This window comes from Arvicola amphibius, chromosome 10 (genome assembly GCF_903992535.2).
Source record: "Arvicola amphibius chromosome 10, mArvAmp1.2, whole genome shotgun sequence".
NCBI lineage: Eukaryota > Metazoa > Chordata > Mammalia > Rodentia > Cricetidae > Arvicola > Arvicola amphibius.
The window spans coordinates 77976544-77993801 of record NC_052056.1 but is presented as its reverse complement, the minus strand read 5'-3'; positions in this window follow the sequence as shown (position 1 = coordinate 77993801).

Below are 17258 nucleotides of genomic sequence, written 5' to 3'. Positions count from 1 at the left end.
CCTTAACCCTAAACCTAACCGTAAGCCTAACCATAACACTAACCCCTAATTCTAACCCTAACCCTAACCATACCCCTAACTGTAACCTAACCCTAACCCTAACCCTAACCCTCACCCTCTCCCTCAACATCAACCTCAACCTCACCTTCACCCTAAGACTAACCCTAACCCTAACCCTAATCTTAACCCTAACCCTCAAACCTCAAACTCACCCTCACCCTACCTTCACCCTAACCCTAACCCTAACCCTAACCCTATCCCTGACCCTAACCCTCACCCTCACAATCACCCTTACCCTAACACTCACCCTAACATTAACCCTAATCGTAACCCTAACCCTAACCCCTAACCCTAACCCTAACTCTAACCCTAACACTAACCATAACCCTAACTGTAACCAAAACCCTAACCATTACCCAAACACTAACCATTACCCTAACCCCTAACCATAACCATAACCCTAACCCTAACCTTAAACTTAACCCTAAGCCTAACCCTAACCCTAACCTTAATCCTAACCATAACCCTAACACTAACCCTAAACCTAACCCTAAGCCTCACCCTAAACTTAAACCAAACCCTAACTATTACCCTAACCGTAACCCTAACCCTAACCTTAACCTCAACCATAACCCCAACCCCTAACCCAAAGCCTAACCCTAACATTAACCCTAACCATGACCCTAACCCTAACCCTCACCCTCAACCTCACCCTCACCCTCACCCTAACCCTAACCCTAACACCTAACCCTAACCCTAACCATAACCATAACCATAACCATAACAGTAACACTAACTCTTACCCTAACCCTAACCCTCACCCTAACACTCACCTTCACCCTATATCTAACCTTAACACTTACCATAACCCTAACCCCTAACCCTGACCCTAACCTTAACCCTAACGATAACCCTAACCGTAACCTAACCCTAACCCTAACCCTAACCCTAACCCTAACCGACCCTAACCCTCACCCTAACCGACCCTAACCCTAACCTTAACCCTAACCCTAAATGCTAACCCTAACCCTAAACCTAACACTTACCCTAACCCACAACCTAACCCTAACCTAATTCCTAACCATAACCCTAACCCTAAACCTAACCCTAAACCTAACCCTAAACCTAATCCTAACCCTATTCCTAACCCTAACCCTAAACCTAAACCTAACTCTATCACTAATCCTAACCCTAACCCTAACTCTATCCCTAACCCTAACCATAACCCTAATTCGAACCCTAACCCTAACCCTAACCCTACCCCTAACACTAACCCTAACACTAACACTAACCCTAACACTAACAGTAATTCGAACCCTAACCCTAACCCTAACCCTACCCCTAACACTAACCCTAACCCTAACACTAACCCTAACACTAACAGTAATTCTAACCCTAACCCTAACCCTAAAGCTAACCCTAACCCTAACTCTAACCATTACCCAAACCCTAACCATTACCCGAACCCCTAACCGTAAACCTAACCCTAACCCTAACCTTAACTTTAACCCTGACCCTAAACCTATCCCTAACCTTAATCCTAACCCTAACCGTAAGCCTAACCATAACACTAACCCCTAATTCTAACCCTAACCATAACCCTAACTGTAAACTAACACGAACCCTAACCCTCACCCTCACCCTCACTATCAACCTCAACCTCACCTTCACCCTAAGCCTAACCCTAACACTAACCCTAATGCTAACCCTAACCCTCAAACCTCAAACTCACCCTCACCCCACCCTCACCCTAACCCTAACCCTAATCGTAACCCTAACACTAACCCTAACGCTAACCATAACCCTAACTGTAACCCTAACCCTAACCATTACCCAAACACTAACCATTACCCTAATCCCTAAGTGTAACCATAATCCTAACCCTGACCTTAAACTTAACCCTAAGCTTAACCATAACCCTAACCCTAAACCTAACCTTAATACTAACCATAACCCTAACACTAACCCTAAACCTAACCCTAACCCTAACCCTCACCTTAACCTTAAACCAAACCGTAACTATTACCCTAACCATAACCCTAACCCTAACCTTAAACTCAACCCTAACCCCAACCCCTAACCCAAAGCCTAACCCTAACATTTACCCTAACCGTAACCCTAACCCTAACACTAACCCTAACCCTTACCCTCACCCTCACACTAACCCTAACCCCAACCCTAATGGGAAACATAACCCTAACCCTAACCCCTAACCCTAACCATAACCATAACCATAACCATAACTGTAACCCTAACTCTTACCCTAACCCTCACCCTAACACTCACCCTCACCGTATTTCTAACCTTAACACTAACCATAACCCTAACCCCTACCCTAACCCTAATCCTAACCTTAACCCTAACCATAACCCTAACCGTAACCTAAACCTAACCCTAACCCTAACCCTCACCCTCACCCTCACCCTCAACCTCACCCTCACCCAAAGCCTAACTCTAACCCTAACCCTAACCGTAATACTAACCCTAACCCTAACACTAACCTACACCCTTCCCTAAACCTAACCCTAACCTCACCCTAAAAACAACCCTAACCGTAACCCTAACCCGAAACCTAACCCCTAACACTAACGCTAACCCTAACCCTAACCCTAAACATAACCCTAACCCTATCCATGACCATAACCCTAACCGTAACCTAACCCTAACCCTAACCCTAAACTTAACCCTCACCCTCACCCTCAGCGTCAACCTCACCCTCACCCTAAGCCTAACCCTAACCCTAACACTAAAGCTAACCGTAATCCTAACCCTAACCCTAACCCTAACCCTCACCCTTCCCTAACCCTAACCCTAACCGTAACCCTCAACCCTAATACTCACCCTCACCCTACCCTCACCCTAACCCTAACCTAACCCTATCCCTAACCCTAACCCTCACCCTAACCTTCACCTTCACCAAAACCCTCAGCCTAACCCTAACCCTAACCCTAACCTTAACCCTAACACTAACCGTAACTCTAACCCTATCCCTAAACCTAAACCTAACCCTAACCCTAACACTAACCCTATCCCTAACCCTAACAGTAACCCTAAAACTATCCCTATCCCTAACACTAACCCTAAACCTAACCCACCTAACCCTAACCCTAAGCCAAACACAAACCCTAAACCTAACCCTAAACCTAATCCTAACCCTCACCCTCACCCTCGCCCTCAACCTAACACTCACACTAAGCCTAACCCTAACCCTAACCATAACCCCTAACCCTAACCCTATCACTAACCCTAACCCTTACCCTCACCCTCACCCTAACACTAACCATAACCCTAATCCTAACCCTATCACTAACCCTAACCTTAACCCTAACCCTAACCCTAACCCTCACCCTAACCTTCACCTTCACCAAAACCCTCAGCCTAACCCTAACCCTAACCCTAACCCTAACACTAATCCTAATTCCTAACCCTAAACCTAAGCCTAACCCGCACACAACCCTCACCCTCACCCTCACACAAACACTAACCCTAACACTAACCCTAACCCTAAACGTAACTATAACCCTAACCCTAACCCTCACCTTCACCATCACCCTTACCATCACCCTCACCCTAACCCTATCCCTAAACCCTAACCCTAACACCTGAACCTAAGCTAAACCTAACCATAACCCTAACTCTAACCCTAACCCTAACTCTAACACTTACCAACAACATCACCCTCACCCTCACCCTAACCCTAACCCTAACTCTAACCCTAACCCTCACCCTAAACCTAACCCTAACCTAACTCTAACACCTAACCCTAACGCTAACCATAACCCTAACCCTAACCCTAACCTGTTACCCTAACCATTACCCTAACCCTAACCATAACGCTAACCGTCACCCCTAACCCTAACCCTTAGCCTAACCCTAAACCTAACCCTAACCCTGACCCTCAACCTCACCCTAAACCTAACCCTAACTGTAACCCTAACCCTAACCCAAACATAACCCTAACACTAACCCTAAACCTCACCCTCACCCTCAACCTCACCCACAAAATCACCCTAACCCTAACCCTAACCCTCACAGTCACCTTCACCCTCAATCTCACCCTAACCCTCACCCTAACACTAACACTAACCCTAACCCTAACCTTAACGTTACCTGAACTTTAACCCTAACCGTAACCCTAACCCTCACCGTCACCCTCACCCTAACACTAACCCTTAACACTAACCCCTAACCCTAACCCTAACACTAACCCTAACCCTAACCTTAACCCTAACCCTGACCCTCACCCTACCCTCACCCTCACCCTAAACCTAACCCTAACACTAACCCTAAGTGTAACCCTAACCCTAACCCTATACCTAACCATAACCCTAACGCTAAACCTCACCCTCGCCCTCACCATCATTCTCACCCTCACCCACATCCTCCCTCTAACCCTAACTCTAAGACTAACCCTAGCCCTTAAGCCTTCTAGCAATGCTTTGCATTCTTTGAAGCAAATGCATCTTCTTGGAATGAAAATCGTAGGCGATATTGGGTAAAGCATCTGAAGAATTCTGTACAATTTCAAAATAAAGTGCTTATCTTTCAATGGACAACATTAAGAAAGATATGGAACACTACATTCAGTTCTAACAAAGCTTTGAACTCTATGAAGCAATTGCTTTTTCTTTTGAGAGATACTTATGCATTTCTCACGAAAATATCTGAACATTTATGTACACTTGCAAATGCAAGTGCTTATCTTTCAAAGTCCAAAATTTAGAAAGAAAGGCAACACTCCATTCACTTCTACCAATGCTTTGCACTTTTTGTCGCAATGGCTTTTCTTTTGAGAGAAATGCATATATGTTTTTCAGGAAAGCATCTGAAAAATTATGTACACTTTGAAAACAAAGGGCATATTTCTCAAAGCACAGCATTCAGAAAGAAATGCAACAACTCCATTTACTTCAAGCAATGCTTTGCAGTGTTTGAATCAAGTGCTTCTCTTTTGAGAGAAAGGCATATTCGTTTCTCAGGAAAGCATCTTTCGAATTATGTACACTTTCAAAAGAAAGGGTTCATCTTTCAAAGAAAAACATTCACAAAAAAATGCAAAGCTCCATTCACTTCTACCAATGCTTTGCACTGTTTGAAGCAAGTGCTTGTTCTTAGAATGAAAAGCGTATGTGTTTCTGAGAAAAGCATCTGAAGAATTATGTACACTTTCAAAACAAAGTGCTTATCTTTCAAAGTACAACATTAAGAAAGATATGGAACTCTCCATTCACTTCTAGCAGTATTTTGCACTGTTTCTCACAATGGCTTCTCTTTTGAGAGAAAGGCATAAGCTTTGCACAGGAAATAATCTGAAGAATTATGTATACTTTCAAAAAAAGGTCTAATCTTTCAATGTACACCTTTCATAAAGAAATAGAACACTCCCTTCACTTCTAGCAATGCTTTGCACTGTTTGAAGCAAGTGCTTGTTCTGGGAATGAAAAGCATATGTGTTTCTGAAAAAAGCATCTGAAGGATTATGAACACTTTCAAAAAATGTCTAATCTTTCAAAGTACAGCTTTCATAAAGGAATAGAACACTCCATTCACTTCTAGCAATGCTTTGCATTGTTTTAAGCAAGGGCTTGTTCTTGGAAAGAAACCGGTATGTGTTTCTCAGGAAAGCATCTGAAGAATTATGTAAACGTTTCAAAGAGAGGGCTCATCTTTCAACAGATGGCTTTCAGAAATAAAACACTCCCTTCACTTCTAGCAATGGTTTGCACTGTTTGAAGCAAGTGCTTGTTCTTGGAATGAAAACCGTATGTGTTTCTCAAAAAAGCATCTGAAGAATTCTGTACACTTTAAAAACAAAGTGCTTATATTTCAAAGTACAACATTAAGAAAGATATAGAACACCCCATTCACTTCAAACAATGCTTTGAACGCTATGAAGCAATTGCTTGTTCCTTAGAGAGACACTTTTTCATTTCTCAGGAAAATATCTAAACATTTATGTACATTTGCAAACGAAAGTGCTTATCTTTCAAAGTCCAAAATATAGAAAGAAAGGCAAGGTTCCATTCATTTCTTGCAATGTGTTGCACTGTTTGTTGCAATGGCTTTTCTTTTGAAAGATAGGCGTAAGCTTTGCACACGAAATAATCTGAAGAATTATGTACACTTTCAAAAAAAGATCTAATCTTTCAAAGTACAGCTTTCATAAAGAAATAGAACACTCCATTCACTTCTAGCAATGGTTTGCACTGTTTGAAGCAAGTGCTTGTTCTTGGAATGAAAAGCGTATGTGTTTCTCAAAAAAGCATCTGAAGAATTATGTACACTTTAAAAACAAAGTTCTTATATTTCAAAGTAGAACATTAAGAAAGATATGGAACACCCCCATTCACTTCTAACAATGCTTTGAACTCTATGAAGCAATTGCTTGTCCTTGGAGAGAAACGTTTATGTGTTTCTCACAAAAGAATCTGAACGTTTATGTACACTTGCAAATGAAAGTGCTTATCTTTCAAAGTCCAAAATTTAGAAAGGCAACACTCCATTCACTTCTAGCAATGCTTTGCACTGTTTGTCACAATGGCTTCTCTTTTGAGAGAAATGCGTATGTGTTTTTCAGGAAAGCATCTGAAAAATTATGTACACTTTGAAAACAAAGGGCATATTTCTCAAAGCACAGCATTCAGAAAGAAATGCAACAACTCCATTTACTTCAAGCAATGCTTTGCAGTGTTTGAATCAAGTGCTTCTCTTTTGAGAGAAACGCATATTCGTTTCTCAGGAAAGCATCTCTCGAATTATGTACACTTTCAAAAGAAAAGGTTCATCTGTCAAAGAAAAACATTCACAAAAAAATGCAAAGCTCCATTCACTTCTAGCAATGCTTTGCACTGTTTGAAGCAAGTGCTTGTTCTTGGAATGAAAAGCGTAGGCATTTGGGGGCAAAGCATCTGAAGAATTCTGTACACTTTCAAAACAAAGTGCTTATATTTCAAAGTCCAAAATTTAGAAAGAAAGGCAACACTCCATTCACTTCTACCAATGCTTTGCACTGTTTGTCGCAATGGCTTCTCTTTTGAGAGAAATGCATATGTGTTTTTCAGGAAAGCATCTGAAAAATTATGTACACTTTGAAAACAAAGGGCATATTTCTCAAAGCACAGCATTCAGAAAGAAATGCAACAACTCCATTTACTTCAAGCAATGCTTTGCAGTGTTTGAATCAAGTGCTTCTCTTTTGAGAGAAACGCATATTCGTTTCTCAGGAAAGCATCTTTCGAATTATGTACACTTTCAAAAGAAAGGGTTCATCTTTCAAAGAAAAACGTTCACAAAAAAATGCAAAGCTCCATTCACTTCTAGCAATGCTTTGCACTGTTTGAAGCAAGTGCTTGTTCTTGGAATGAAAAGCGTAGGCGTTTTGGGGCAAAGCATCTGAAGAATTCTGTACACTTTCAAAACAAAGTGCTTATCTTTCAAAGTACAACATTAAGAAAGATATGGAACACTCCATTCACTTCTAGCAATGTTTTGCACTGTTTCTCGCAATGGCTTCTCTTTTGAGAGAAAGGCATAAGCTTTGCGCAGGAAATAATCTGAAGAATTATGTATACTTTCAAAAAATGTCTAATCTTTCAAAGTACAGCTTTCATAAAGAAATAGAACCCTCCATTCACTTCTAGCAATGCTTTGCATTATTGTAAGCAAGGGCTTGTTCTTGGAAAGAAACCGGTATGCATTTCTCAGGAAAGCATCTGAAGAATTATGTACACTTTCAAAAAAAGGTCTAATCTTTCAAAGTACAGCTTTCATAACGAAATAGAACACTCCATTCACTTCTAGCAATCCTTTGCACTATTTTAAGCAAAGGCTTGTTCTTGGAAAGAAACCAGTATGCGTTTCTCAGGAAAGCATCTGAAGAATTATGTACACTTTCAAAACAAAGGGCATATCCTTCAATGGACATCATTCAGAATGAAATGCAACAACTCCATTCACTTCTAGCAATGTTTTGCACTGATTTAAGCAAATGCTTCTCTTTTAAGAGAAACGTGTATGTGTTTCTCAGGAAAGCATCTGAAGAATTATGTAAACGTTTCAAAGAGAGGGCTCATCTTTCAACAGATGGCTTTCAGAAATAAAACACTCCCTTCACTTCTAGCAATGGTTTGCACTGTTTGAAGCAAGTGCTTGTTCTTGGAATGAAAAGCGTATGTGTTTCTGAAAAAAGCATCTGAAGAATTCTGTACTCTTTCAAAACAAAGTTCTTATATTTCACAGTACAACAGTAAGAAAGATATGGATCACCCCATTCACTTCTAACAATGCTTTGAACTCTATGAAGCAATTGCTTGTTCTTGGAGAGAAACGTTTATGCGTTTCTCACAAAAGAATCTGAACGGCCGGGCGGTGGTGGCGCAAGCCTTTAATCCCAGCACTCAGGAGGCAGAGGCAGGCGGATCTCTGTGAGTTCGAGGCCAGCCTGGTCTACAAGAGCTAGTTCCAGGACAGGCTCTAAAAAAAAGCTGCAGAGAAACCCTGTCTCGAAAAACCAAAAAAAGAAGAAAAAAAAAGAAAAAAAAAAGAATCTGAACGTTTATGTACACTTGCATATGAAAGTGCTTATCTTTCAAAGTCCAAAATTTAGAAAGCAAGGCAACACTCCATTCACTTCTAGCAATGCTTTGCACTTTTTGTCGCAATGGCTTTTCTTTTGAGAGAAATGTGTATGTGTTTTTCAGGAAAGCATCTGAAAAATTATGTACACTTTGAAAACAAAGGGCATATTTCTCAAAGCACAGCATTCAGAAAGAAATGCAACAACTCCATTTACTTCAAGCAATGCTTTGCAGTGTTTGAATCAAGTGCTTCTCTTTTGAGAGAAACGCATATTCGTTTCTCAGGAAAGCATCTCTCGAATTATGTACACTTTCAAAAGAAAGGGTTCATCTTTCAAAGAAAAACGTTCAAAAAATATCCAAAGCTCCATTCACTTTTAGCAATGCTTTGCACTGTTTGAAGCAAGTGCTTGTTCTTGGAATGAAAAGCATAGGCGTTTTGGGGCAAAGCATCTCAAGAATTCTGTACACTTTCAAAACAAAGTGCTTATCTTTCAAAGTCCAACATTAAGAACGATATGGAACACTCCATTCACTTCTAGCAATGTTTTGCACTGTTTCTCGCAATGGCTTCTCTTTTGAGAGAAAGGCATAAGCTTTGCACAGGATATAATCTGAAGAATTTCAAAAAAATATCTAATCTTTCAAAGTACAGCTTTCATAAAGAAATAGAACACCCCATTAACTTCTAGCAATACTTGGCACTGTTTGTCGCAATGGCTTATCTTTTGAGAAAAACGCGTATGAGTTTCTCAGGAAAGCATCTGAAAAAGTATGTACACTTTCAAAACAAAGGGCATATTTCTCAAAGCACAGCATTCAGAAAGAAATGCAACAACTCCATTTACTTCAAGCAATGCTTTGCAGTATTTGAATCAAGTGCTTCTCTTTTGAGAGAAACGCGTATTCGTTTCTCAGGAAAGCATCTTTTGAATTATGTACACTTTCAAAAGAAAGGGTTCATCTTTCAAAGAAAAACGTTCACAAAAAATGCAAAGCTCCATTCACTTTTAGCAATGCTTTGCACTGTTTGAAGTAAGTGCTTCTCTTTTGAGGGAAATGCATTTGTGTTTCTCAGGAAAGCAACTGAAGAAATATGTACAATTTCAAAAGAAAGGGTTTATCTTTCAAAATACAGCTTTCAGAAAGAAATGGAACACTCTCGTCATTTCTCGCCATGCTTTGCACTGTTTAAAGCAAGTCCTTCTCTTTTGTGAGAAATGGATAAGTGTTTCTCTGGAAAGCATCTGAAGAACTATGAACACTTTCAAAAGAAAGGGCTAATCTTTTATAGTAGAGGTCTCAGAAAGAAATGCAACACTCCATTCACTAAAAGATATGCTTTGCACTGCTTGAATCAACTGCTTTTTTAAAAAGAGAAACCCATAAGCTATTCTCAAGAAAGCATCAGAAAAATTAGGTAAACTTTCATTTTTTTATATCTTTAACCCGAACCGAAAACCTAACCCTAACAATAACCCTAACCCTAACTTTAACAGTTACCTGAAACCTAACCCTAAATATAACCATAACCCTAACACTTACTCTAACCCGATCACTAACCCTAACGCTAACCAAAACTCTAACCCTAACCCTACACCTAACCTTGAACCTAAACCTAACCCTAACGCTTAAATTAACCCTAAACCTAACCCTAACACTAACCCTAACCACTTACACTAATCCTAAGCCTAACCATAACCCTAAAACTAACCAGAACCCTAACCAAACAATTACCCTAAACTTAACACTAACACTAACGTCACCCTAAACATAAACCTAAACCTCAACCTAACCCTAACTCTAAACCTAACACTGACCATGAATCAAACACTAACCGTAACCCTAACCCTAACCCTGAACATAAACTTAACCCTAATACTAACCCTAACTCTAACACTTACCCAAACCATAACCGTAACCCTAACACTAAGCTTAATCCTAACCCTAACCCTTAAGCAAACCCTAACCATAACACTAACGCTAACCCTCACCCTAACCATAAACCAACCCTAACTCCAACACAAACACTAATCCTTACCCTAACCATAACCCTAACCCTAATGCTAATCCTAACCCTAACCCTAACCCTAACCCTTACCCAAACCCTAACACTAACCCACAAACTAACACTAACCCTAACCCTAACCCTAATTTAACCCTAACCCTAACCGTAACCATAAAACTAACCCTTACCCTAATCTTAAATCTAACCCTAAACCTAACCCTAACCATGACCCTAAACCTAACCCTCACACTATACTTAAACCTTAACTTAACCCTAGCCCTAAGCCTAACACTAACCCTAATTCTAACCCTAACACTAAAATTAACTCTAAACCTAAACCTAACCCTAACGCTTACCCTAACATTAAAATTAAACCTTACACGAAACCTAACCCTAACCCTAAACCTAAACCTAAACATAACCCTAACTCAAACCGTAACCCTAACCCTAACAGTAAACCTAAACCTATCTCTAACCCTAACCATTACCTTAACCCTAAACCTAACCCTAACATTAACCCTATCCCCTTACAAAACACTAAGCCTAACCATAACCCTAAACCTAACCATAACGCTAACCCTAACCCTTACATTAACCATAACCCTAACCCTAACACTTAATCTCACCCTAAACATAACCGTAAACCTCACAAAAACCTTAACATTAACCCTAAATCTTATCCTATACCTAACTCTAACACCAACCTTAACCGTATATTTTACACTAACACAAAACCTAACACTAACCCTGAACCTAAACTTAACCCTATCCCAAACCCTAACCCTAACCCTTACCCTAACTAACCCTAACCCTAACTCTAAACCTAAACCTAACACTAAACCTAACCCTAACCATTACCCTAACCCTCACACTAACACTAACACTAACCCTGAACCTAAACTTAACCCTATTCCAAAACCTAACCCTAACACTTACCCTAACGTTAACACTAACCCTAACCCTAACTCTAAACCTAAACTTAACACTAAACCTAACTCAAACCCTTACCCTAACCCTCACACTAACACTGACTCTAACCTTAACCCTAATCCTAAACCTAAACATAAACCTAACCCTAACAATAACCCTAACACTAACCCTTACCCTAACCCAATCCCTAACACTAACACTAACCACTAACCCTAACCCTAACCGTAACCATAACTCTTACCCTAACCATAACTCTAACCCCAACCCTAACAGTAAACCTACCACTAACCCTAACCCTAACTCTAACCTGAACCTAAACTTAACCCTAAAACTAACCCTAAACCTAACACTAACCCTAACCGTTACCTTAACCCTAACCCTAACATTAAACCAAACCCTAAACGTAACCCTCACCCGAAACCTTACCCTAACCCTAAACCTAAACCAAACACTGAACTTAAACGTAACAGTAACGCTAATCCTAAATGTAAATCTAACCCTAACAGTAACTCTAACCCTAACCTTAACCCTAACCATAACCCTTACTCTAAACTTAACCCTGACCCTAAATGTAACCGTAACTCTTAAAATGACCATAACTCTAACACTAACCCTAACCATAAACCTACCACTAACCCTAATCCTAACTCTAACCTGAACCTAAAACTAACCCTAACCCTAACCCTAACTGCTAACCCCTAACCCAAACCCTAACCCTAACCCTCAACCCCAATCCCAATTCAAACTCTAACCCTAACACTAACCCTAAACCTAACACTAAGCCAAACACTAAACTTAACCCTAACCATTAACCCTATCCCTACACCTACCGCTACCCTTAACCCTAACACAAACCCTAACCCTAACACTGAACCTAAATTTTATTCTAACCGTAACCCCAACCTTCACACTAAACCTAACCCTAACCCTATACCTAACCCTAACCCTAACCCTTACCCTAACCCTTACCCTAAAATTAACCATTACCCTTACCCTAACCTCAACCATAACACTAACCATAATCATAACACTAATCCTAACCCTAAACCTAACCCCAACAATAACCCTAACCCTAAAGCTAACCCTAAACCCTAAACCTAACCCGAACCCTAAACCCTAAACTAACCCTAACACTAAACCTAACCCTAACAAAATAACCCTACCCCTTACCCTTACCCTTACCCTAACCCTAACCCTAACCTTAACATTTACCCTAAGCTAACACTTATCCTAACCCTTACCCTAAGCCTAACCCAACACTAACCTTAACTCTCACCCTAAAAATAACCCTAAACCTAACCCTTACTTAAACCTAACCCTAACTTGAACCCTAATGCTAATGATAAACCTAACCCTAACCCTAACCCATAACTTTACCCTAACCCTAACCCTAATCCTAAAACTAAACCTTACCCTCACCCCAACACTGAACCTAAGCGTAACTAGTACCCTAAACCTAACTCTAACCATAACCCTAACCATAAACCTAACCCTAACCCTAACATTTATTCTAACCCTAACGCTAACCCTAACACTAACCATAAACCTAAACCTAACTCTAAGCCTTAACCTTACCCTCACCTAACACTAATGCTAATCCTAAACCTAACCCTAACCCTAAACCTAAATCGAAACCTAACACTAACCCTAACAATAATTCTTACCCTAAACCTAACACTTACCCTAACACTAACCCTAAAACTAACCCTAACCCTAACCTTAATCCTAAACCTGATCCTATCTGTTACACTAACCTTAACACTAAACCTAAAGCTAACCCTAATCCTAACCCTATCCCCTAATCTAACCCTAACCATAACCCTAACCCTAACCCTAACCCTAAATAATCATACCCTAAACCTAAAACGAACACTAACCATAACCAAAACCTTAACCATAAACATGATTCTAACACTAACACTAACCCTAACAATAACCCTAACCCTAACCCTAACCCAAACCCTTAAACCAAGCCTAACCCTAACCATATCCCTAAAACCTTACCCTAACCGTAGACCTAACACTAACCCTTACCATAAACCTTAACCTAAAACTAACCCTAACCCTAACCCTGACGCTAAACCCTACCCAACCGCTACCACTACCCCTAAGCTTAACCCTAACCCTAACCCTAACCCTGACCCTAAACCTTAACCCTAACCCTATCCCTAACCATAACCATAACCCTAACCCTAAACACTAACCGTAACCCTAACCCTAACCCTTACCCTTAACCTAACCCTAACCATAACACTAACCCTAACCCTATCCCTAACCCTAAACCTAACCATAACACTAACAAGAACACTAGCCCCAACATTAACCTTAACCCTAACCCTAACAAGAACCCCAACCCTAACACTAACCCTAACCCTATACCTAACCCTAACCCCTAGCACAAACCCTAACCCTAACCATAACCCTTAGTCTACCCTTAAGCCTAGCCTTAAATGTAACTGTAACTCTTACACTAACCATAACTCTAACCCTACCCCTAACCGCTAACCCCTAACCCAAACCCTAACACTAATGCTAACAGTAAACACCAGTCCTAATTCTAAGTGTAACCGTAACACTAACCCTAACCCTAAACCTAAACCTAACACTAACCCAAAATCTAATCCAAACCCTAACCACTAACCCTATCCCTACTGCTACCACTACCCCTAACACAAACACTAACCCTAACCCTGACCCTAAACTTTATTCTAACCCTAACCCCAACCATCACACTAACCCTAACCATAACCCTAACAGAACCCAAACCCTAACCCTTATCAAAACTCTAATCCTAACCCTAATTATAACCCTAACACTAACATAACACTAACACTAAAGCTAACCATTACCCTTACCCTAAACCTAAACCTAACCCTAAACCTAACCCTAACAGTAACCCTAACCATAACCGTAGTCCTAAACCTAAACCCTGATCCTAACACTAACCCTAACACTAACCCTAGCCCTAACCCTTACCCTAACCCAAAACCTAACCGAGAGCCTAACCCTAAACTTTATTCTAACCCTAACCCTAGCCCTTACCCTAACCCTAACCCTTACCCCAACACTAACCCTAACCCTAACCCCTTACCCTAAACCTAACCCTAACCATAACTCTAACCCTAAAACTAACCCTAACCCTAACCATTACCCTAACACTTACTGTAAAACTAACACTAACCCTAACCCTAAACCTGACGCTAAACACTACCACAACCCCTACCACTACCCCTAAACTTAACCCTAACTCTAACCCAAACACTTGCCCTGATTCTTACCCTAACCCAAACCCTAACCCTAACCCTAACCCTAAACCTGATCCTAACCCTTACACTAACCCTAACCTTAAACCTAAAGCTAACCCTAACCCCTAACCCTTACCCAAACCATCACCATAACACTAACCCTAACCATAACCCTAACCCTAAACCCTAACCCTAACCCTAACGCAAAAATTAACAATAACCCTAACCCTTAACGGTAACCCTAACACTAACCCTATCCTTTACCCTAACCCTAACCCTAAACGTTACACTAACCCTAAACCTAAACCTAAACCTAACTCTAACCCTAACCCTAACTCTAACCCCTAAACCTAACACTAACCCTAACCCTAACAGAAAACCCTAACCCTAACCCTAACGCTAAAACTAACCCTAACCCTTACCTTAACTCTAATCCTAACCCTAACCGTAACTCTAACCCTAACCCTAACCATAACACTAACCATTGCCATTACCCTAACCCTAAACCTAACCCTAACCCTCACTCTAACCCTAGCAATAACACTAACCCTAACCCTAAATCTAACACTAACTCTAACCCTAACCCTAAACCAAACCCCTAACCCTGAACCTAACCCTCACAGTAACCTTAACCCTAACTAGAAACCTAACACTAAATCTAACCCTAACAAAAACCCTAACCCTAACCCTAAGCCTAACACTACGAATATCTCTACACCAACCCCTAACTCTAACCTTAATCATAATCCTAACACTAATTCGAACCCTGACCCTAAACCTAACCCCTAACCCTAATCCTAAGAATAACCTTAATCATAACCCTAACCCCTAACCCAAACTATAACTCTAACCCTAACCCAAACCGGAAACCTAACCCTAAACCTAATCATCACCCTAAGCCTAACCTGAACCCAAACTTAACACTAACACTAACCCTAAACATAACACTAACCCTAACCCTTACCTTAACCCTAACCTTAACATTGAAGCTAACCCTAAAATAACCGTCACCCTAAACCTTACCTTAACCCTAACCCTAAACCTAACCCTAACCCTAACCGTAACAGTAACGCTAATCCTAACCATAAACCTAACCCTAACACTAATTCTAATCCTAACCCTATTGCTAAACCTAAAACTAACCCTAACCCTTATCCTAACTCTAATCCTAACCCTAACTGTAACTCTAATCATAACCCTAACACTAACCCTAACCGGAACTCTAAAACTAACACTACCCCTAACCATAACCCTAACCCTAAACTTTATTCTAACCCTAAACCTAATCCTAACACTAATCCTTACCCTAACGCTAACCCTAACCCCCTAAACCTAACCCTATCCCTAACCCTTACCCTAAACTTTACCCTAAAACTAACCCTAACCCTAACACTAACCTTAGGCCTTACCCTAACCCTTACCCTAAAACAAACACTAACCCTAAACCTAACCCTGATGCTAAACCCTACGCCAACCACTACCACTACCCCTATCCTTAACCCTAAGCCTAACCCAAACCCTTGAGTGACCCTTACCCTAAATCTAACACTAACCCTAATCTTAACACTAACCCTAACCCTTACCCTAAACCCTAACCCTAGACCTACCCCAACCCTTAACCCTCTAACCCTAATCCTAACCCTAAACCTTACCCTAAAACTAAACCTTACCCCAACCCTAACCCTAACCCTAATCCATTGCCCTAAACCTAACCCTAACCCTTACATGAACCCTTACCCTAAAACTAACCCTAACTTTAACCCTAACCATTACCCTAAAACTAACCCTAAACCAAACCCTAACCCTAAACCTTACCCTAACCTTTACCATAAAACTAACCCTAACCTGACGGTAAATCCTACCCCAACCCCTAACACTACTCCTAAATTTAATCCTAGCCCTAACCTAACCCTTACCCTATCCCTTATCCAAAATCTAACCCTAACCCTAATCCTAACCCTAACCCTGACCCTAAACCCTACCCCTACCCCTACCAATAATGCCAACTCTAACCCTATCCATAACCCCTAGCCCTGAAACCTAAACCTAACCATAATCATGAACCTAACCCTAAACCTAACCCTTACCTTAACCCTAACTTGAATCCTAATGCTAATCCTAAACCTAACCCTAACCTATACCTTTACCCTAACCCTAAACCTTACCCTAAAACTAAACCTTACCCTCACCCTAACCCTAAACATAAGCGTAACTCATATATTAACCCTATCTGTAACCCTAACCCTAACCATAAACCTAACACTAACCCTAAACTTAAACATAATCCTAACTTTTATTCTAACCCTAACACTAACCCTAACCCTAACCCTAAGCCTTAACTTTACCCTCACCTAACAATAATGCTAATCCTAAACCTAACGCTAACCCTAAACCTAAACTGAAACCTAACCCTAACTATAACAATAACTCTTACCCTAAACCTAACACTTACATTAAAACTAACCCTAACACTAACCCCTACCCTAACCCTAACCCTAA